General features: G+C 49.3%; 1 pseudogene; it reads left to right on the top strand.

Moving 5' to 3' along the window:
- Positions 1–13,133: 13,133 nt before the first annotated feature.
- On the top strand, positions 13,134–13,336 carry LOC139277826 (U2 spliceosomal RNA; annotated as a pseudogene).
- The last annotated feature ends 9,224 nt before the right edge of the window (positions 13,337–22,560 follow it).

Consider the following 22,560-nt stretch of genomic DNA (forward strand, 5'->3'; position numbering starts at 1 on the left):
TGAGGTCATAAAAGGCACTTTAGAAATGCTTCTTTCTCTTTTTTTTCTTTTGAGCCTCGATCAGCAACGCGGGTGATGGCCCTTGCTAAATCTTGCGATGGGAGTCTCTCTGATAAATTTGGATAGGCTACTGGTGCAGTAGCATTGCACCTCTTAAAGAGCCGCTGTTCACCAAATGGCTGGACTAATTGATCGCAATGACACAGCAAGGACACGTGGTGCTCAGGTGCTGAAAGTCCTGCTCCATATGATGGACATAACAACAACTTGTATTTATATAGCGCCTTTAAAATAGTGAAACGTCCCAAGGTGCTTCACAGGAGCATTATGGTATAAAAATTTGACACCAAGCTGCATAAGTAGAAATTTGCGCAGGTGACCAAAAGCTTGGTCAAAGAGGTATATTTTAAGGAGCATCTTGAAGGAGGAAAGAGAGATAGAGAGGCAGAGCGGTTTAGGCAGGGAGTTCCAGAGCTTTGGGCCTAGGCTACAGAAGGCACGGTCACACTTGAAGTACTGCATACAGTTCTGGTCGCCATATTATAAAAAGGATACAGAGACTTTGGAGAGGGTGCTGAGAAGATTTACAAGGATGATACCAGAAATACGAGGGTATAAATATCGGGAAAGGATGAACAGACTGGGTCTCTTTTCTCTTGAAAAGAGAAGGCTGAGGGGTGACCTAATAGAGGTCTTTAAAATTATGAAAGGTTTTGATAGAGTGAATACAGAGAGAGTGTTTCCACTTGTGGGGAAGAACAAAACTAGAGGCCATCAATATAAGATAGTCACCAAGAAATCCAACAGGAAATTCAGAAGAAACTTCTTTACCCAGAGAAGTGAGAATGTGGAACCCGCTACCACAGGGAGTGGTTGAAGCGATTAGTATAGATACATTTAAGGGGAGGCTAGATAAGTATATGAGGGAGAAGGGAATAGAGGGTTATGCTGATAGATTTAAATGAGGAAAAATGGGAGGAGGCTTGAGTGGAGCATAAACGCCGGCATGGAGTGGTTGGGCCGAATGACCTGTTTCTGAGCTGTATATCCTATGTAATTACAACACAGAAACAGGCCATTCGGCCAAACTAGTCTATGCCAGTGTTTATGCTCCACACCAGCCTCCTCCCACCTCTCTTCACCTCACCATATCAGCATATCCTTCTATTCCTGTCTCCCTCTTGTTGGCTGAGAAAAGCAAGAAAGTGATCTTGCTTCCCGCCTCCTTTATTGCCTGGGGTGGGTTAATACCCAGTAGGGTCAGGAGTCATAGATGCAGAGGTGAGCATCAAGCACTCCAAGGTCATCAGGAGAGAGAGTGGAGAGCACCAGTTCCAACTGTCACAGGACGGGAGAGTGGAGAGCACTAGCTCCATCCATCGCAGGAGAGCGAGTGGAGAGCACCAGTTCCAACTGTCACAGGACAGGAGAGTGGAGAACACCAGTTCCAACTGTCACAGGACAGAGAGTGGAGAGCACCAGCTCCATCCATCGCAGGAGAGAGAGTGGAGAGCACCAGTTCAAACTGTCACAGGACGGGAGAGTGGAGAGCACCAGTTCCCACTGTCACAGGAGCATCCAGTTGTGCCCCGGTAACTGCCCCAAAGGAAGTGGAGTGTGGGAAATTGCACTCCGCTTCCATTGAGGGGTGGTAAGGCCAATTCTGCGGCGGGAGCAGGACTTCCACGCTGGGGGCTAAAATTCCCTGACCCAGAAGGTTACCGCCCCCAAGATGGGAGCTTGTGCGGGGAGGCAGAGGGAAGTTGAGGGGAGACGGGGGCGGGGGATGGAGGGGAGAGTTGTGGAGGTGGGAGGCGGAGAAACCCAGGGCGGGGGACAGGAGGGACCACATTGCAGCGGAGGTCTGGGGGGGCGAAGTGTGTTGGAGGGGTGGGCCTGGGGGCTCTGTGCCTCGGTGCGGGGAGTGTTCAGAGTGGGGTGGATGGGTTGACTGCGCAGATGGCGGTTGGTGGATGTGGTGTGGTTGGCGTCGCGGGAGCGTGGCTCCGGGGTGGCCGGGGCTGGGGGCTCGACATCCGGGGGTGTTCGGCATTTGGGAAGGATTCTGACGGGACGGGGCGGGTTGGGTGTTCCCGGTGTTGGGTGGGTCCGGAGACGGGGTGGGGGGGACATGCTCTTGGGATGGGGGGTGGGCTGTTTGGGGCTGGGATTGGGAGAGACCTCTTCATTCGGGGAGTTGTTGGCCTGTGGGGTTCCGTGCCGCGGAGAGTTGTTGATGCCAGTTCATTGGATGTGTTCGGGAGGGAGTTGGATGTGGTCCTTGCGGCTGGGGGGGGGTGGCGGGGAGTGTGGAGGGGGCGTGGGGGGGAGGTGCTGGGGTGGGTGATCAGCCATGATCTTGTTGAATGGCGGTGCAGGCTCGAAGGGCCGAATGGTCTACTCCTGCACCTATTTTCTATGTTTCTATGTTTCTATCTACAGCACAGCCAGACGCATGATAAAGGTCCCTCTATTCTACATTCTTAGGTGCAAATGTCAGAATTGTCCTCCCATACCGCCCCCCCTCCCTCCCCATCCCCCACTAAGGTGACATTTTCTTCCACTTCCCACAACAGCCATTGCCTTGGGCTTGATTGAGTAACATTGCCATTTAGTCACAAATTAGAGACAGCTTTGGGTCTGATGAAGGGTCATCGACCCGAAACATTAACTCTGCTTCCTCTCCACAGATGCTGCCTGAACTGCTGAGATTTGCAGCATTTCTGTTTTTATTCCCAATCTTACTAACTGGTTTGAGGCCATGCAAACTCATTCCACACGGGGCCTTTACATGGATTTGAGCCCAGTATTTCCAGTCATGTTTAGGATAATGTAACTCTTTCCAGTTAGTTTGCTTCAGTCTCTGCAGACAAATGCTACGGTAAAGCACAAGAACGGTGTAACAGAGTGAGAGAGGGACGATGTGAGCCACAGACTTTGTGAGCTCTGTATGCACGATAGGGATAGCGTTTCAACAAATTGTATAAGAACATAAGAACATAAGAATTAGGAGCAGAAGTAGGCCATTCGGCCCCTCGAGCCTGCTCCTCTATTCAATGAGATCATGGCTGATCTTCTACCTCAACTCCACTTTCCTGCACTTGTCCCATATCCCTTGATTCCCTTAATATCAAAAAATCTAGATTGAGAGGTGTAATGTATGTACCTGTGAGTACGTTCACAGGTTTGTGGAGCTGTTGAGTTGGGAGTGGCTTAGCCAGTCACATGATGTTCACAAGACTCAATAAAATCCCAGCCAGTTGGGTTCGGCGGATTCACAATGAGGCAGATAGTTGTGAGTCTGGTGGATGAACTGCTAATGTGTAGAGTGATTGTTATCCGCGGCATAACTAAAATCGCCTATTTCCACCTCTGTAAGGTTGCCTGCCTCTGCCCCTGCTTCAGCTCATCTGCTGCTGAAATCTTCATCCATGCCTTTGTTACCTCTAGACTTGACTACTCCAACGCACTCCTGGCTGGCCTCCCACATTCTACCCGACATAAACTAGAGGTGATCCAAAACTCTGCTACCCATGTCCTAACTCGCACCAAGTCCCGTTCACCCATTGCCCCTGTGCTCGCTGACCTACATTGGCTCCCGGTTAAGTAATGTCTTTTATTTCAAAATTCTCATCCTTCATGGCCTCGACCCTTCATATCGCTGTAATCTCCTTCAGCCTCACAACCCCCCAAGATATCTGCACTCCTCAAATTCTGACCTCTTGATTATCCCTGATTATAAATGCTCAACCATTTAGAGGCCCCAAGCCTCTTCTCAATCTTCCTCGCTGCCATGCTTCACCTCACAGTCAACAAGCTCCCCGCTGGAGTGGAACTAAACTACAGAACCAGTGGGAACCTGTTCAGCCTTCGCCATCTCCAGGACAGGTCCAAGACCACCTCAACCTCTGTCATCGAACTACAGTATGTGGACGACACCTGCATCTGCGCACATTCTGAGGCTGAACTCCAGGACATAGTCGACGTATTTACTGAGGCGTACGAAAGCATGAGCTTTATGCTAAACATCCGTAAGACAAAAGGCCTCCACCAGCCTGTCCTCACCGCACAGCACTGCCCCCCAGTCATCAAGATCCACGGTGCGACCCTGGACAACGTAGACCATTTCCCATACCTCGGAAGCCTCTTATCAACAAAAGCAGACATTGACGAGGAGATTCAACACTGCCTCCAGTGCGCCAGCGCAGCCTTCGGCCGCCTGAGGAAAAGAGTGTTCGAAGACCAGGCCCTCAAATCTAACACCAAGCTCATGGCCTACATAGCTGTAGTAATACCCGCCCTCCTGTATGGCTCAGAGACATGGACCATGTACAGTAGACACCTCAAGTTGCTGGAGAAATACCACCAACGATGCCTCTGCAAGATCCTACAAATCCCCTGGGAGGACAGACGCACCAACACTAGTGTCCTCGACCAGGCCAACATCCCCAGCATTGAAGCACTGACCACACTTGATCAGCTCCGTTGGGCAGGCCACATTGTCCACATGCCAGGCACGAGAGCAAGCAAGCGCTCTACTCGGAACTCCTTCATGGCAAACGAGCCAAAGGTGGACAGCGGAAACGTTACAAGGACACCCTCAAAGCCTCCCTGATAAAGTGCAACATCCCCACTGACACCTGGGAGACCTTGGCCAAAGACCACCCTAAGTGGAGGAAGTGCATCCGGGAGGGCGCTGAGCATCTCGACTCTCATTGCCGAGAGCATGCAGAAAACAAGCGCAGGCAGCGGAAAGAACGTGCGGCAAACCTGTCCCACCCTCCCTTACTCTCAACCATTGTCTGTCCCACCTGTGACAGGGACTGTGGTTCTCATATTGGACTGTTCAGCCACCTAAGGACTCATTCTAAGAGTGGAAGCAAGTCTTCCTCGATTCCGAAGGACTGCCTATGATTTAGACGAGGGGATTTAATGTAGTATCTCCAAATTTGCGGATGACACTAAGTTGGATGGCAGTGTGAGCTGCGAGGAGGATGCTATGAGGCTGCAGAGTGACTTGGATAGGTTAGGTAAGTGGGCAAATGCATGGCAGATGAAGTATAATGTGGATAAATGTGAGGTTATCCACTTTGGTGGTAAAAACAGAGAGACAGACTATTATCTGAATGGTGACAGATTAGGAAAAGGGGAGGTGCAACGAGACCTGGGTGTCATGGTACATCAGTCATTGAAGGTTGGCATGTAGGTACAGCAGGCGGTTAAGAAAGCAAATGGCATGTTGGCCTTCATAGCGAGGGGATTTGAGTACAGGGGCAGGGAGGTGTTACTACAGTTGTACAGAGCCTTGGTGAGGCCACACCTGGAGTATTGTGTATAGTTTTGGTCTCCTAACTTGAGGAAGGACATTCTTGCTATTGAGAGAGTGCAGCGAAGGTTCACCAGACTGATTCCCGGGATGACGGGACTGACATATCAAGAAAAACTGGATCAAGTGGGCTTGTATTCACTGGAGTTCAGAAGAATGAGAGGGGATCTCATAGAAACGTTTAAAATTCTGACGGGTTTAGACAGGTTAGATGCAGGAAAAATGTTCCCAATGTTGGGGAAGTCCAGAACCAGGGGTCACAGTCTAAGGATAAGGGGTAAGCCATTTAGGACCGAGATGAGGAGAAACGTCTTCACCCAGAGAGTGGTGAACCTGTGGAATTCTCTACCACAGAAAGTTGTTGAGGCCAATTCACTAAATATATTCAAAAATGAGTTAGATGTAGTCCTTACTACTAGAGGGATCAAGGGGTATGGCGAGAAAGCAGGAATGGGGTACTGAAGTTGAATGTTCAGCCATGAACTCATTGAATGGCGGTGCAGGCTAGAAGGGCCGAATGGCCTACTCCTGCACCTATTTTCTATGCTTCTATGTTTCTATGAATCTCCTTCAGCCTCACAACCCCCCAAGATATTTGCACTCCTCAAATTCTGCCCTTTTGATCATCCCTGATTATAATCGCTCAACTATTGGTGGCCGTGCCTTCAGCTGCTGAGGCCCCAAGCTCTAGAATTCTCTCCCTAAACCTCTCCACCTTTCTACCTCTCTTTCCTCCTTTAAGGCTCTCTTTAAACCTACTCCTTTGACCAAGCTTTTGGTCACCTGCCGAAATTTCTTCTCATCTGGCTCGGTGTCAAATTTATTTCTTTGTCTTAAAGCACTCCTGTGAATCTCCTTGGGACATTTTACTATGCTAAAGGCGCTATATAAATCCAAGTTGTTGTTGGACCAGTGGCAGTCCAGCAATAACTGCAATGTTGAATAGTGTGAGTTTTCACGAAGGATCCACACATAGAAGCGTTAACTCAACTCTACTCCCCGGAGTTGCTGCCTGATCTGCTGAGCATTGTCATCATTTTCTGTTGATTTTGAAGGTGAATAGTGTAATGTACACGGACCATCTCTTCATTAAATACCATTTCATAGCATTTAGTTACAGTCAAAATAACGTGGGCTCGGGGAGGTTTGTACTCCAGGGTTAAATGGGTTTCATACTGTTGTGACAATCTGACAGAAAACAGCCACCTAATTGACTTCTATAAATTATGCTAAGTCGAATCAGGTGACAGATGATTTTCCTGTTGCCTGGCTGACTGTGGAGTTCCACAGGACATTCTGGGACATCTTGGGGGACGACTACGCGCAGGTCCCGGGGGAAAGTCTGGCGACCAGGGAGATGGCCCTCTCTTGGGGCAGGGCAGTCATCATCCTGCTGCCTAAGAAGGGCAATCTCCACCTACTAAAGAACTGGTACAGGTCTCCCTCCTCAGCACGGATTACAAAATCTTTGCCAAGGTGATGTCTGCTCGCCTTGGCGCCGTGCTGGATCACATGATCCACCCCGATCACTCCTACATGGTCCCGGGCCGGACAATCCACGACAACATCCATCTGGTCCGTGACCTTGTACACCATTCTCAGGAGGCTGGTCTGTCTGTCGCCTTCCTTTCCCTAGACCAGGAGAAGACGTTCGACAGGGTGGATCACGAGTATCTGTTCGGAACTCTGCGTGCTTTCGGGTTCGGGACACATTTCGTCGCCTGGATCTGACTTTTGTACGCCGCTGCAGAGTGTCTGATTAAGGTTGATGGGTCTTTTATGGCGCCCCTTTTCTTTGGGAGAGGGGTGCGCCAGGGATGCCCCATGTCCGGCCAGTTATATGCCACCTGCGTGGAGCCTTTCCTGCACCTCTTGTGGAAGAGGTTGACGGAACTGGCTCTGCAAAGGCCGGGCGTGGAGGTCGTCCTCTTGGCTTACGCCGATGACGTGCTCCTCATGGTTGAGGATCCCATTGACCTGCAGAGGATGCGTGAGTGCCAGGAGATTTACTCAGCCGCATCCTCCGCCAGGATCAACTGGGGGAAATGTTCCGGACTCCTGGTGGGTTAATGGCGGGTGGACTCCCTGCCGGAGGAGCTCAGGCCGTTTGCCTGGAGCACGACCCATCTCCTCTATCTGGGAGTCCACCTTAGCCCAGACGAGGAAGCCTGGCCGGCGAACTGGCAGGAGCTGGAGGCCAAAGTCGCTGCTCACCTAGGGCGCTGGACAGGACTGCGAGTTCTGTCCTACAGGGGTAGAGCGCTAGACATAAACCAGCTGGTGGCCGCTATGCTGTGGTACCGGCTGGTCACTTTGACCCCTCCCCCTTCGTTTGTTGACAAGATACAGAAGAAGCTGGTCGACCTCTTCTGGAACAACAGGAAGCACTGGGTCTCTGCCGCGGTCTTGAGCCTCCCGCTTAGGGAGGGCGGTCAGTCATTGGTGTGCGTCAGCACCCAGCTAGTGAGTTTCCATCTTCAGACCCTGCAGAGATACCTCTATGTTGAGCCCCCTCCTAGATGGTGAGCGCTGGCGACGTATTTCTTCCGCCAGCAGTACTGCCTCAATTATGATATGCAGCTCCTGATGGTGAGCCTGGGGGCGTCAGGACCGCCGTGCAGGGGCTGCCTGCCTTTTGCCAGGAACTCATTAAGGTCTGGAACAGAGTCACCACCAAGCGCAGCTCTTCACCGTCTGGAGTGGCGGCTGTCCTGCAAGAGTCGCTGCTCAGGAATCCGTACCTCCACGACCGCGGTTTTAGGTGGCAGGCGGACGAGAGGGCTGTGTCTGGCGAGGTGACCAGGGTCAGGGACCTGCTCGATGGCGGAGAAGCGGGCTGGATGGTGCCAGATGTGCTGGCACGCGCCTATCCTGGGCCGATGTCTAGTGCTTGGCCAATGCCATCGAGTCGCTAAAAACAGCACCGGACCCTGACTCCGTTAGGTGTGTCGAGGAGGCTCAAGCATGTGGGGAGATCCCGTCTGAACTGACCCCCGTCCGGACGGAATTCCTCATCGGAGCCAAACCCCGAAACCTCCCTCGGGAGCCTCACAACTTGAGCCTCCTCAGGGAAATCTCCTCCGTGCCTTTCAGTTCTGCGCGGAGGAGTTTCCTGAATGGGCTGCTCTTACACACTCTCCATCTTGCCATCCTCGTCTGCTGTCCGGACACGCCATGGCGCACCATCTTGCCGTCCGGAGGAGGCGGGGATCCTCAAAGGAGTGGACTCTACACGGGAGTCCTCCCACTATTTACTGGGGACTTGGCCTGGAGGGTGGTGCACAGAGAAACAAGTTTTTAAGTCGGTCCACAGGCTCCCAGGTCACTTGTAATTTATGATTTTTGGGCACACTGTGCGGAGGGGCGCGGGCAGGTCGGATGGCCTCCTCGTAGGACTGCTCCTGGGCATGGCCAAGGGGGCCATCAGCTGGTCCAGACAGCGGGCGGTCGAGGGGGCCATTCAGCCCGACTGCTTGCCTCTCTTCCGCGGTTCCATCCGAGCCAGGGTGTCCCTGGAGATGGAGCACACGGTGTTCACCTGTACGCTCGCGGCCTTCCGCGAGAGGTGGGCACCGGAGGGACTGGAGTGCATCATCACCCCCGGCACCCAAATTTTAATTTGATTTTATGTCTAAATGTTAATTTGTTTAATTTGCTGGTTTTAGTGCCCCCCACACCCTCTTTTAGCCAGGGGGCACTTGTATAATTTGAGTTTCAGTGCCCTCAAAAACAAGGAGGCACTTGAAAAGTTTTTGGAGTGTCCTTCCCCCTTTAATCAAGGACACTTGATTTGATTGTAACAAGCCTGCTCCCCCCACCCTCTCCCCCACCTTCCCTTTGAGCCAGGGGGAACTTGTATAATTTGTGTTTTTAGTGCCCTCAAAAAAAACAAAAACAAGGGAGCAGTTGTTTTGAAAGTGTTTGGAGTGTGCCCCCGTCTTTAACCAGGGAGCACTTGATTAAAGTGCACAACTAAAATAGTTGTAACAAGCCTGCCCACCCAACGCCCAAAAATAGATGGAGTCATGTGACTTACACGAGCACTTAAAATTCTTGTTTGTCTGGCTCAAGTGACTTGCGCCTCCCTCCCCACCCACACTCCTTTCTAATCCTCCCCCACAAGAGACAACCCATCCCTGTGAGAATGTTAGTGGAAATGCATTCTTTTTTAAAACTAAAACAGGACATACACAAGTCGCTAATCAGATCAGCAGCGATCAGTGCCAAACATAGACTCATAGAATGCTTATAGCACAGAAGGAGGGCATTCAGCCCATCGAGCCCGTGCTGGCTCTCTGCGAGAGCACTTCAGCTAATCCCACTCCACTGCCCTTTCCCCGTAGCCTTGCAATTTTTTTTCCTTCAGGTACTTATCCAATTCCCTTTTGAAAGTCACGATTGAGTCTGCCTCCACCACCCTTTCAGGCAATACATTCCCGATCCTAGCCACAAGTTTTTCCTCATGTTGCCTTCCGATCTTCTGTCAATCACCTTAAATCTGTGTCCTCTGGTTCTCGACCTTTCAGTCAATAGGAACAGTTTCTCTCCATCTACTCTATCCACTCCCCTCATTATTTTTTTAAAATTCGTTCCTGGGATGTGGGTGTTGCTGGCAAGGCCAGCATTTATTGCCCATCCCTACTTGCCCTTGAGAAGATTAATGGTAAGCCACCTTCTTGAACCGTTCTTGAACACGTCTATCAAATCTCCTCTCAACCTTCTCTGCTCCAAGGAGAACAACCCCAGCTTCTCCAGTCTATCCACGTAACTGAAGTCAGTCATCCCTGGAAGCATTTTTGTAAATCTTTTCTGCACCCTCTCTAAGGCCTTCACATCCTTCCTAAAGTGCGGTGCCCAGAATTGGACACAATACTCCAGTTGAGGCCGAGCCAGTGTCTTAGAAATGTACTTAATGTGCCATTGAACTTGTTCCTTTTAAAATAATGATGATTTCTTTAACTTTTTTTTGGAGGCAAAGAACTTTGTCCGTGCATGTCACACCAAGTCTTTGGTCGTTTTGTGACTATTGTGCTCGTCAATTACAGGCATCCGGTGTCAAGACCAGAGCAATTCCAGGTCAGGTGTAGGAAAGTCAGGAGCAAACCGAAGCTCCTCCTACTCTAACATCGGGCCTCAGGCCAATCACAGAGGAGCACCCCCTTCTGCAAAGGATTACCAACCCTCCAGGATTGCTCTGGAGTCTCCAGGAATTGAAGATTAATCTCCTGGATGCTGTTGCGACCAACCAGGGAGAAAAATCATTGGGACATTCAACAAAATGGTGGTTTTAAAAATAAAATTCTTTGACAATTTTCAGTAATTAGTGATGTAAATATTGGAGATGGGGAAAACAAGACTGTTTCGCTGCAACAACAACTTGTATTTATATAGCGCCTGTAACATAGTAAAATGTCCCAAGGTGTTTCACAGGAGTGTTTTAAGACAAAACAAATAAATTTGACACCGAGCCACATAAGAAGAAATTATGGCAGATGACCAAAAGCGTGGTCAAAGAGTTGGTTTTAAGGAGCGTCGTAAAGGAGGAAAGAGAGATAGTGAGGCGGAGAGGTTTAGGGAGGGAGTTTCAGAGCTTGGGGCCCAGGCAGCTGAAGGCACGGCCACCAATGGTTGAGCAGTTATAATCAGGGATGCTCAAGAGGGCACAATTTGAGGAGCGCAGACACTAACAGTCAAGATTAATCCAATTGGGTAACGAGTATGTTTCCTTTTCAATTGGCCGTGGGAAGACGGTGACCCCTGGAGGATGGACCAATGGCTGGCGTGTAGGGGAAAGGTAGTTCGAGTTCATTTGAACAAACCTCCAGGGAAACACCCAATCAGAGTTGGCGACTTTGCTTCTGTAACAGTTTTCTGCACCTTGGGATATCCCGCTATGTTAAAAGCATTATCTAAGTGCTTTGTGGTGAATCCCTTGGAATTGTTTGTGCCTAGGTCTGGATTCCAGGTAAGGTGAATCCAGGCATTCATTCTTTCTCAGGTCCTCAACACCCTAGGACTTTTCTCCTTCCGTCTCCCTTTCCGCCTATAATTCGTGGGCTTTCAAAACCTAGGCATGGTTTGTCTGACCACTGCTGCTTGATCAATCTTGCCTCCCCCTCCTACTCTTTCATACCTCGGTGGTGTCTTGTACTTTGGGCCTTGAGTATCAAATTCAGTTTAGATCATCCTGACTGGAACGTAGTGATCTCAACTGAGGTTGTCGTGTGAGCATGGATGCGATGAACCAATGTGCCTTTGGGGGTTTGTAATCTCACTGGAACCCAAATTGTAACTTTGCTCCAAGGGACTCGGAAGCTCCAATAGAGTAAATAAAGATAAACTATTTCCACTGGCAAGAGGGTCGGTAACCAGAGGACAACAGATTTAAGATGATTGGCAAAAGAACAGAAAGGAGAGGTGAGGCAATTTTTTTTTAAAAGAAGAAAGAAAGACTTGGATTTATCTAGCGCCTTTCACGACCACCGGACGTCTCAAAGCGCTTTACAGCCGATGAAGTACTTTTTGAAGTGTAGTCACTGTTGTAATTTTACGCAGCGAGTTGTTGTGATCTGGAACGCGCTGCCTGAAAGGGCGGTGGAAGCAGATTCAATAGTAACTTTCAAAAGGGAGTTGGATAAATACTCGAAGGGAAAAATTTTGCAGGGTTATGGGGAAAGAGCAGGGGGAGTGGGACTGGTTGGAGAGCTCTTTTCAAAGAACTGGCATGGGCACATTGGGCCAAATGGCCCTCTTCTGAGCTGTAAGATTCTATGATGCTATGAATAGTTGATTTAGAAAATGGAAACATTGGACAGAAGAACTGAAGTTCATATTGAGGCACCTTATCGGGCCAGTGTAGGCAGCACCGAACTGGCTATGTAACAAACTTTGCAATGCTTCATCCTAACAGCAGATGACAAAACCCAGCCCTGACAAGCCTCAGCTTGATGAACAATATTATTCCAGCATAGCACAAATGATTTTGCAATGCTCCTATATGCAAATCTTCTAAGACAGTCCCCCGGAGTCAAGGATGACTTGCTTCCACACTAATATGAGTTCTCAGGTGACTGATGAGATCAATACAGGATCTACAGTCTCTGTCGTAGGTGGGGCAGATGCTGGTTGGAGGGATAGGTGGGTGGGGTGCCTGGGTTGTTGTGCGCTCCTTCCATTGTTTATGCTTGGCATCTGCGTGCTCTCGGTGACGAGACTCAGGTTTTCAGCATCTTCCTGGTTGCTTCTCCTCCACTTTGAGCGGTTTTAGCCAGGGATTCCCAAGTGTGGGGATGTTGCACTTTTTCAAGGAGGCTTTGAGGGTGTCCTTGAAGTGTTTTCTCTGCCCACCTGGGACTGGTTTGCCGTGTCGAAGCTCTGAGTAGAGCGCTTGTTTTGGGAGTCCAGTATCAGGCATGTGGACGATGTGGCCCATCCATCGGAGCTGATCGAGTGTGGTCAGTGCTTCAATGCTGGGGATGTTGGCCTGAGCAAGAACACTGACGTTGGTGCGCCTATCCACCCAATGGATTTGCAGGACCTTGCGGAGGCAGCGTTGTTGGTACTTCTCCAGTGCGTTGAGGTGCCTGCTGTACATTTCGCTATTTTGCGTTTGGACAAAGCATTTGGATGGTGATCTTAGCAAAGTTCAATTTCAACTCCAACTCCTTGGGCTGATTTTTCGGTTGCCTAACATCTCAGTTAGCGGCCAGAGAGGGCATTAATGGGAGCATAAGAGGTTACTGACCGAGAGCACAACGTTTAGCATCCCGACTGAAAATTCATGAGAGGCTCACCAGGGGCGTAAACCAGTAGTGCCCGGCCTTTTGGCTAAGATCATGCGTAACTGACCTGACAGGGGAGTAACCACCATAACCCCAAGGTGGTTCTCCCTGGATCAGGAAGGTATATGCTTGCTTTTTTGGAAATAGGAGGTGGGTGGGGTGGCTTGACCCATCCACCTCCATGGCACGAACCTGGTATTGCAGTACTTCCAGGAACGGTGCAGTGGCTCTAGGCCTTTTGGCTAAGAGCATTGGCGCAGAGTGATCCTTGATGTGTGCAAGATGACCTCTGGCGTTTGTGATTTGACAAAGAATTGGAACGATTGGCTACGAATTTCAAAAAAAAAAGTAAACCAGTAGTGCCCGGCTGCTGACAATCAGTTGATCCTGACGTATTACTGGTGCAACGCACACGCTTGTGCCCAGGTTGGAAAATTAGGAGCGGCCGCCTTATTGAGCGCCCACCAAGAACAACATCGGTACAGGCTTGCAGAGTCATTAACTGGTGGCTACTTAAAGGGATGAGGAAGCACTTCCCTCGGAGGTCACAGTCAGTGCAACGTTTACACACAGCACGGTGTGTGAACCTCCGAGTTTGCAGCGGCAGACAGACATAACAGTACAGGTTGAAAACTGTAATGGGTGCATTACTTTGCCAGGCCTTTTAGACTCAGCTGTCGCTGGGGTCTGACTCGGAGCTTGGTGCATGCACAATGGCTTTGCCAAATTTCCCGACCAAACTTTCATTATGGCATAATCCCCCCAGCTCTGGTGTGCAATGGCTGATTTATCGCCCCTGTCAGCTCATCGCCTGATTCGTAGACAAATTTCTGGGCAGAGGGCGCAAACTTTTTCAAGGCGATAAAATTACCGCTCCGCCTGGGTTCCCGCCCCAAATGAGGCGCGGCCGAATTTCCACCCCCTTGTCTTTCCATCTCCAGCGTGTATGCCCTCAAATGTTCAGGCAATCCAGTGGAATGTCAGCAAAGCTGTTGTGGTTAATAGTTAGTTTACTACTGGGGACATAGCTGCCTGACTGACTGCTCGTTGTGATTATGTACGTTTTCCACATCTCTGTGTGAAGAGGCTCGTTTGAAGAGCTGTTTCCTTCAAGGGTGAAGGGAGCTCATTAAATTTTGCATTCATTTTTACATGGTCCTGTTTGGGACTATCATTTCCTTTGGGTTTAACAACCTCCTGCAGCAGCATGTCATGCATTGTGTGCGCCTGTCTGTCCTTAAAATGTCACTGTGTCACATGTGCATGCCCTCCCTGCCCCCACCCATCACTATAAAAAGAATATTTTAACCTTACCACTGATTTAGTTTCCTATCTGAGGGAGCGCTGTACTGTCGGAGGTGCCGTCTTTCGGATGTGACGTTAAACCAAGATCCTGTCTGCTCTCTCAGGTGGACGTAAAAGATCCCATGGCAGCATTTCGAAGATCAGGATGTTGAAACAGTTTGGGTAAAGATAAGGAATAATAAGGGGAAAAAGTCACTGGTGGGTGAGAAAGTTGGATCTCTAACCAGCGTACTAAGGAAAGGGTGTAAGAGAAAAGATAGCCATCCGTGGCTGACTAAAGAACTAAAGGACAGTATCCAATTAAAAACAAGGGCATACAAAGTGGCCAAAACTAGTGGGAGGGCAGAAGATTGGGAAGCTTTTAAAAGCAAAGAACGACTAAAAAAATGATTACGACAGGGAAGATAGACTATGAAAGTAAACTAACACAAGAGTTTCTATAGGTATATAAAAAGCAAAAGAGTGGCTAAAGTAAATGTTGGTCCTTTAGAGGACGAGACCGGGGAATTAGCAATGGGGAACATGGATCTGGCAGAAACTCTGAAGAAATATTTTGCTTCAGTCCTTACGGTAGAGGACACAAAAAATATTCCAACAGTGGATAGTCAAGGGGCTATGAGGGGGAGGAACTTAACACAATCACAATCACTAAGGAGGTGGTACGCAGTAAGATGATGGGACTAAAGGCAGATAAATCCCCTGGACCTGATGGCTTGCATCCTAAGGTCTTAAGAGGAGTAGCGGCAGGGATTGTGGATGCATTGGTTATAATTTACCAAAATTCCCTGGATTCTGGGAGGTCCCAGCAGATTGGAAAACTGCAAATGTAATGCCCCTATTTACAAAAGGAGGCAGACAAAAAGCAGGAAACTGTAGACCAGTTAGCTTAACATCTGTGGTTGGGAAAATGTTGGAGTCCATTATTAAAGAAGCAGTAGCAGGACATTTGGAAAAGCAAAATTCAGTCAGGCAGAGTCAGCATGGATTTATGAAGGGGAAGTCATGTTTGACAAAATTTCTGGAGTTCTTTGAGGATGTAACGAACAGGGTGGATAAAGGGGAACCAGTGGATGTGGTGTATTTGGACTTCCAGAAGGCATTTGACAAGGTGCCACATAAAAGGTTACTGCACAAGATAAAAGTTCATGGGGTTGGGGGCATGGATAGAGGATTGGCTAACTAACAGAGAACAGAGAGTCGGGATAAATGGTTCATTCTCTGGTTAGCAACCAGTGGGGTTCTCCTCCCTTCTCCCCTTTCTGACGAACTGGTAACTCTGTTTCTCTCTCCACAGTCGCTGAGTACCTCCAGCATTTTCTGTTTTTATTTTAGAATTCCAGCACCTGCAGCTTTTTGATTTTGTATTGCTGCAGAGAGTTGTCCTGGTCAACATCACCACCAAACAAAATGATAAGGGAGTCAAGGTTTATGGGGAGTGGGCAGGAAAGTGGAGTTGAGGCCAAGCTCAGATCTGCCATGATCTTATTGAATGGCGGAACAGGCTCGAGGGGCCGAATGGCCTACTCCTGCTCTTATTTCTTATGTTATGTAAAACAGCCCATTCATCCTGTTGGGACTGTGCTCTGCAAAATTGGGCTGGAAAACAGCAAGACCAGCTTGGATTCCTGTGGGCCGATTTTCATCAAGGTCTCCGCCCGCCCAAGTGCCGCCCAAAGTGCCGCCGGTGGGCGCCGAGGTACCGGACGGTACTTTGGCAGGATATTCACGGCCGAGGTCCCTCGAAGGTCGGCGAGTGGCAAATGATCGACATACACCGCCAATCTGGGCGGCAGCGGGTGGGAGGTCGCTTTCCCGGCGGCAGAGATGCTTGCCGCCCAAGTGCCGCCGAGGATGGAGTCGGGCCCACGGAGGGTCGGAGACCTGAAAAAAAAAATTCTCCAACAAAAAATACAAAAACTATCCGGAGATCTTCAGGGGACCCCATCCAGGTAAGTCGCTGTTGAAACAAAGTATTAAACTGTTCACTTACCTTTTTTTCAGGTTCTTCAGACTCCCCGTCGGGGACAGACCAGCCTCCAGCCAGCGGTCCACCCCTGTTCTGCCGCCGGGTCCCGCCGACTCCCGCCCACAGGAATCTGGGAGCTCGGTGGGCGGGAGGACAGTTGCGCCACTCGGCCGTCCACTGGCCTCAGCGGGCGGTTCCTGGCGGCTCTCCCCTCCCGCCCGCTCCAGGCCACCTCCAAAGTGGCGCTGGGCGGATCTTCAGGAGGAATGTCGGCGGGAGTGGGCGGCAGTCGGTGGCAGCGGGCGGTGGGCTGATGAATTTCGGCTCCCAGCTGCTCATGATTACTATTGTGTTCCTAACACAGATGAGGCTGCACACAGGGAGGTTAAAGTAACAGTGACCTCGGTCTTTATTAAGACACTCCAGAGTGAGGAACAGGCCTCAGGGGCCGCCTTATATACAGTGCTCCCAAGGGATGCTGGGATCCCTTGGGACTTCAGGGGATGCGCTCCCTGGTGGCGGAACATGGGAGTGCATGCTTTACAGATACACAACATCACTCCCCCACCAAAGTCAAAGTGAAAACTATTTACAAGGTGAGGCAGTCGGGAGCCTTTCTTTCCCTGGTGGACCGCCTCGGTACAAATGTCTGTTCTGGTGTGTTGGCTGTGCCCTCGCTGGGCTGGCGTGTTGTTGGCCCTGCAGGGCTGTTAGGTGAGCCTGGGCTGTTGGGCGTGATGGATTCGATTTCTTGGTCCCGGGTGGTGTCGTTGATCCTTTGGGTGTGTGTTGTGGGCTCGAAAAATGTGGTGTCTGCTGTGGGTTGTTCAGGGCAGTCTGTGAACTGCAACCTTGTTTGGTCCAGGTGCTTTCTGCAAATTTGTCCATTGTCTAGTTTGACTACAAACACCCTATTCCCTTCTTTAGCTATCACCATGCCCGCAATCCACTTGGGACCATGTCCATAGTTTAGCACATACAAAGGGTCATTCAGATCAATTTCCCGTGACACAATGGTGCGACCATCGTTTACATTTTGTTGTTGCTGCCGCCTGCTCCCTACCTGGTCATGCAGGTTGGGGTGAACCAGCGAGAGTCTGGTTTTAAGTGTCCTTTTCATGAGTAGCTCAGCAGGGGGTACCCCTGTGAGCGAGTGGGGTCTCGTGTGGTAGCTGAGCAGTACTCGGGTCAGGCGGGTTTGGAGTGAGCCTTCTGTGACTCGTTTAAGGCTCTGTTTGATGGTTTGTACTGCCCGTAGTGCCTGCCCATTGGAAGCTGGTTTAAACGGGGCCGAGGTGACATGTTTGATCCCATTGCGGGACATGAATTCTTTAAATTCGGCACTGGTGAAACAAGGCCCGTTGTCACTAACCAGTATGTCAGGCAGGCCGTGGGTGGCAAACATGGCCCTCAGGCTTTCAATGCTAGCGGTGGCGGTGCTTCCCGACATTATTTCACATTCAATCCATTTTGAAAAAGCATCCACCACCACCAGGAACATTTTACCGAGAAACGGGCCTGCACAGTCGACATGGATCCTCGACCATGGTCTGGAGGGCCAGGACCACAAACTTAGTGGTGCCTGTCTGGGCGCGTTGCTCAACTGAGCACATACGCTGCATTGCCATACACAGGACTCTAAGTCAGAGTCAATACTGGGCCACCACACGTGGGATCTGGCTATCGCTTTCATCATTACTATTCCCGGGTGTGTGCTGTGGAGACCCGAGGTAAACGCCTCCCTGCCCTTTTTGGGTAGCACTACACGGTTACCCCACAACAGGCAGTCTGCCTGAATGGACAGCTCGTCCTTTTGCCGCTGGAACGGCTTGATTGGCTCTTACATTTCAACGGGGTGCTGGCCCAGCTCTCATGCAGTACACAGTTTTTTACTAGGGACAGCAGAGGATCTTGGCTGGTCCAAGTCCTAATCTGGCGGGCCGTGACAGGTGATTTATCATTTCCAAATGCTTCCATGACCATCAACAAGTCTGCGGGCTGCGCCACCATCAACAAGTTTGCAGGCTGCGCCATTTCTACCCCCGTGGTGGGCAATGGTAGCTGACTGAGAGCATCCGCACAGTTCCCGATGCCTGGCCTGTGGTGGATGGTATAGTTATATGCTGATAGCGCGAGTGCCCACCTTTGTATGCGGGCTGAGGTATTAGTATTTATCCCCTTGTTTTCAGCGAACAGGGATGTGATGGGCTTGTGATCGGTTTCCAGCTCAAATTTGAGGCCAAATAGGTACTGATGCATTTTCTTTACCCCGAACACACACACTTATGCCTCTTTCTCAATCATGCTTTAGGCCCTCTCGGCCTTAGACAAGCTCCTGGAAGCATAGGCGACAGGTTGCAACTTCCCAGCAACATTAGCTTGTTGTAATACACACCCGACTCCGTACAACGATGCATCACATGTTAGCACTTGTGTGCTGAGAAATTTGTTTGGCGTTATCACTGGTGGACATAAACGCCTGTGCTATCGCAATGACCTTACTGAGGGTCAGTGTCTCTACAGTCAAATGTTTTCGTAGGATGGTCTCATGGCCAATGCCCAGTACAAAAAAGCCTCTGAGCATTTGCTCGAGGTAGCCATCAAACTCACATTGTCCTGCAAATTGCCTCAGCTCGGCAACGTAGCTCGCCACTTCCTGACCTTCAGATCGCTGGCACGTGTAGAACCGATACCGCGCCATCAGCACGTTCTCCCTCGGGTTAAGATGCTCCCGAACCAGTGTACACAGCTCCTCATACGACTTATCTGTGGGTTTCACCGGAGCCAGAAGATTCTTCATGAGGCTGTAGGTCGGTGCCCCACAGACTGTGAGGAGGACCGCTCTCCTTTTTGCAGCGCTTTCTTCTCTGTCCAGCTCGTTGGCTACAAAGTACTGGTCTAGCCGTTCGACATAGGCTTCCCAGTCTTCACCCTCCGAGAACTTCTCCAGGATGCCCACAGTTTGCTGTATCTTTGCATTGGATTCGTATTCTCATCGCCAGTTATTGTGTTCCTAACACAGATGAGGCTACACACAGTTAAAGTAACAGTGACCTCAGTCTTTAATAAGTCACTCCAGAGTGAGGAACAAGCCTTAGGGGCCGGCTTATATACAGTGCTCCCAAGGGATACTGGGATCCCTTGGAACTTCAGGGGATAAGATCCCTGGTGGCGGAACATAGGAGTGCGTGCTTTACAGATACACAACAATTACCTTCTAAGAGAATAAGAAGAATAGTGAAAGCAGAATCTTGCAATTTTGTGAGCATTGCTAGGTTGGTTCATTCTGATACAGGTCCCATGATCCATATCCCAGAAGGTAAGATTTAGTCTGGGGATAAGGCAAGTGCTTTATAACTTTGGGTTCATAATTTCACAGTACTCATAGATAATACAATGTAACAGTAAAGGGCTGATATAGATTGGCTGTTTAATTTTTTTTTTTTTTGAAATTCGTAGCCAATCGTTCCAATTCTTTGTCAAATCACAAACGCCAGAGGTCACCTTGCACACATCAAGGATCACTCTGCGCCAATGCTCTTAGCCAAAAGGCCTAGAGCCACTGCACCGTTCCTGGAAGTACTGCAATACCAGGTTCGCGCCATGGAGGTGGATGGGTCAGGTCCCCCACACACCTCCGTGGATTGGCTGTTTAATGTGCTCCCTTGTACTAATGCAGAGGAATTAATTTATTTCAGTGTGCCAAATTATTCTCTCTGTGTGGGGCGTGGAGGGCCATTTCTGGGTTAGAACAGATTGACAGGCCTAGGGATTCAGGAGCTAAGAAAAAGTAAATCGTTTACTTACAAAGAGCCACAAGATTGTTTTTACCACATGTATTAATTAATGTGTTTACAGAAAAGGTTTAACCTAAATGCCCAGGTATCCCACCAATGTATTGTATTCTACAAACTATTTCTTTTGTGTCGGCCGTGGCTCAGTGGTCAGCACTCTCGCCTCTGAATCAGAAGGTTGTGGGTTCAAGTCCCACTCCAGAGTACGTGAGCACAAAATCTAGGCTGACACTCCAGTACAGTAGTAAGGGAGCGCTGCACTGTTGGAGGTACTGTTAAGGGATGAGACGTTAAACTGAGGCCCTGTCTGTGCTCTCAGGTGGTCGTAAAAGATCTTACAGCCTTTATTTTGTCGAAGAGCAGGGGCGTTCTCCCCGGTGTCCTGACTAATAGTTATCCCTCAATCAACAGAACAAAAACAGTTTATCTGGGCATTATCGCATCGCTGTGTGTGGGAGCTTGCTGTGCGCAAATTGGCTGCCGCGTTTCCCACATTACAACAGTGACTACACTTCAAAAGTGCTTCACTGGCTGTAAAGTGCTTTGGGACGTCCGGTGGCCATGAAAGGTGCTATATAAATGCAAGTCTTTCTTTTTTACTACCTCTTTCTAATGCAGAGAAATTAATTCATTTCAGCGTGCTAAATTATGCAGTGCCATATCTGGGTTAGAACAGATTGACAGACCTAGGGATTCAGGAGCCAAAAAATAAATTGTTTACTTACAAAGAGCCACAAGATTGTTTCAACTGCATTTCTTTATTAATGTGTTTACAGCAAAGGTTTAACCTAATGCCCAGGTATCCCACCAGTGGACTGTATTCTACAATCCATCCCTTTAAAAGGTTGGTTCATATCTTGGTGCGAACTTAGCACCTCCTGAGTAAAACGATGGTGACATCTGAGTTCAGGGAGCTCAACAAGGAGATTAATTTAGTGTTCCAGTACTGCAGTGTACATGACTCACAACAGGGAGTCACTTAACCAACTAGACACACTTTAGCAATCCTATTAAAAACATAACTGCACTTAAAATTACACTCACTCTGATTAAGCACTTAACATTTCAGTACAAAATGTCAAGATGACATTTACCTGTTATTAACCTATCCTCTGTCTATGAAACTAGTCTCTTGATTAAGTTAGAATGCTGAAATTCATTTGGGATTATGGTTTTGTTCTCGAGATGTGGGCGAGACTGGTAAGGTCCGTATTTATTGCCCAACGCTCGTTGCCCTGAGGGCTGTAAGAATCAACCACACAACGTTTGGCCAGACAGAGGAGTGGCCGATGGGTCCCCTTCCCTTCCCATTCGTCTGTCGGATGAGACGTTAAACCGAGGCCCCGTCTGCTCTCTCAACGTAAAGGATCCATGGCACTATGTTGAAGAAGGGCAGGGGAGTTATCCCCGGTGTCCAGGGGCCAATGTTTATCCCTCAATCAACATAACAAAAAACAGATTATCCGGTCATTATCACATTACTGTGTGTGGGAGCTTGCTGTGCGCAAATTAGCTGCCTCGTTTCCCACATTACAACAGTGACTACACTCGAAAAGTACTTCATTGGCTGCAAAGCGCTTTGGGACGTCTGGTGGTTGTGAAAGGTGCTATATAAATGCAAGCTTTTCTTTCTTTCTTCTTTCTTTCCCTGAAGGGCATTATTGAGCCCGTTTGGTTTCCATGATAACTTTTCTGGTGTTAACCCACAATCATCAGACACAATAAACTGAAATACACAACTTGATGAGATTTGGACTTGCTAATCCAATATCGTAGCAACTTGGCTGTTGTACGAATATTTGTCATGGTAATATGAGCTGACTTCAAACTCACTTACATCAACAACAACTACTTGTATTTATATAGCGCCTTTAACATAGTGAAACGTCCCAAGGTGCTTTATGAGATAAAACACTTGACAACTAGCTGCAATAGTAGAAATTAGGGCAGATGACCAAAAGCTTGGTCAAAGAGGTAGGTTTTAAGGATCCCCTTAGAGGAGGAAAGAGAGGTAGAGAGGGGGAGAGGAGTTCCAGAGTTTAGGGCCTTGGCAACAGAAGACACGGACACCAATGGTTGGGTGATTTATAATCAGGGATGCACAAAAGGGTAGAATTAGAGGAGCACAGACATCTCATGGGGTTGTGGGGCTGGAGGAGATTACAGAGATAGGGAGGGGCGAGGCCATGGAGGGATTTGTAAACAAGGCTGAGAATTTTGAAATCAATGCGTTGCTTAACCGGGAGCCAATGTAGGTCAGCGAGCACAGGGCTAATGGGTGAGCGGGACTTGGTGCGAGTTAGGACACAGGCTGCCAAGTTTTGGATGACCTGAAGTTGACGTAGGGTAGAATGTGGGAGGCCGGCCAGGAGTGCGTCTAGAGGTAAC

The sequence above is a fragment of the Pristiophorus japonicus genome, chromosome 12 (assembly GCF_044704955.1).
Source record: "Pristiophorus japonicus isolate sPriJap1 chromosome 12, sPriJap1.hap1, whole genome shotgun sequence".
NCBI classification, from domain to species: domain Eukaryota; kingdom Metazoa; phylum Chordata; class Chondrichthyes; family Pristiophoridae; genus Pristiophorus; species Pristiophorus japonicus.